Genomic DNA, 1,271 nt, shown 5'->3' on the forward strand with positions numbered 1-1,271 from the left:
TATATATATATATATATATTATGGGTTTGACTTCACCAAAGAGTCACCTAATTTTGTAGCAAAAGAAGTCAGGGCTGTTGATTGTTTGGTCATGGCTTGCATAAGCAAATCATCATTTTTCTTTCTTCGTTTAGCAAAATTATCAGGCTCAGGAAAAACTTTTTTTGTTGATGAGAATACCTTCTGCATCGTTTTCAATATATCCTTGGATGCTAACGCAGAATATTCCTCTACATTAAGGCTACTGAGCGAATTTTCTTTATTATCCTCAATCAAGAATCCAGATACACTATCACCTGCAAATTAAAAATAAATAAATAAAAATATGCATTTCTTAATTCACTCCATATTACATACTACATTTGTACAAGAGATCATTACTGCTAAACGCTGATTCTAAATCACTTGTAGACCATATACTTGATGGAGACAAAACTGCTTGTGGAGATGGTACTTGTGGAGACGGTGCTCGTGGAGACGGTGCTCGTGGAGACGGTGCTCGTGGAGACGTTACTTGTGGAAACGCTACTCGTGGAGGTAGTACTTCTGGAGACAGTATTTGTGAAGACAATATTTGTGAAGATGGTACTTGTGGAGACAGTATTTGTGGAGGTATTGATTTTGGTGGTAATGAAAAAAGTAATGGTGAAGGCAGAATAAATATCGGAGAAGGGGAAATTTTTCCACTGGTTGTGGTATTTTTCACATTCTTATTTGACGTGTAATTAATGACAGTTCTGAAACACCAAAATATCATACTATTATCTAGTATCGTGACAAGCTAATTTAATTTGTAAATGATAATTATATACTTTCGAAGCGTAATATAGTCTACCAAGAATAAACAAAGATCGTACAATTTCCATTTTGGTACATACATGGGTTTTGTTCCTTGCCCAGATTTTCCTTTGAGAGATGTTACGACTTTCCGCCTTTCTTTACCAAATCGCTGGCGAATATTATACAGGGTGAGCCATTTAAACCTTCGGCATCCGGCAACCCTGTAACTTTGACTGTTGTCAGATCAGCTGATGTAAACACATTTTCGAAGCGTCAGTCCAAGCGAATTTGTCATGGAACAGTACACGCCACCACAACGCGCTGTCATCGTACAGCTTTACATTCAAAACAACTTCTCAATTGTGAAAACGCAACGTGCGTATCGTGCAAAATATCGAGTGAAAAAAGCGCCTTTAGATCATACCATTAGGCATTTACACCAAAAATTTTTGGGCACCGGTAATCTTGGTAATGCCAGTCATCAAGGCCGA

General features: G+C 37.5%; 1 pseudogene; it reads left to right on the plus strand.

The window, feature by feature from the left end:
* LOC105461069 overlaps nucleotides 1–1,271 on the plus strand; it is a 5,967-nt pseudogene that overhangs the window by 3,076 nt on the left and 1,620 nt on the right.

The sequence above is a fragment of the Wasmannia auropunctata genome, unplaced genomic scaffold (assembly GCF_000956235.1).
Source record: "Wasmannia auropunctata unplaced genomic scaffold, wasmannia.A_1.0 LD336101.1, whole genome shotgun sequence".
In the NCBI taxonomy this organism is placed as follows: domain Eukaryota; kingdom Metazoa; phylum Arthropoda; class Insecta; order Hymenoptera; family Formicidae; genus Wasmannia; species Wasmannia auropunctata.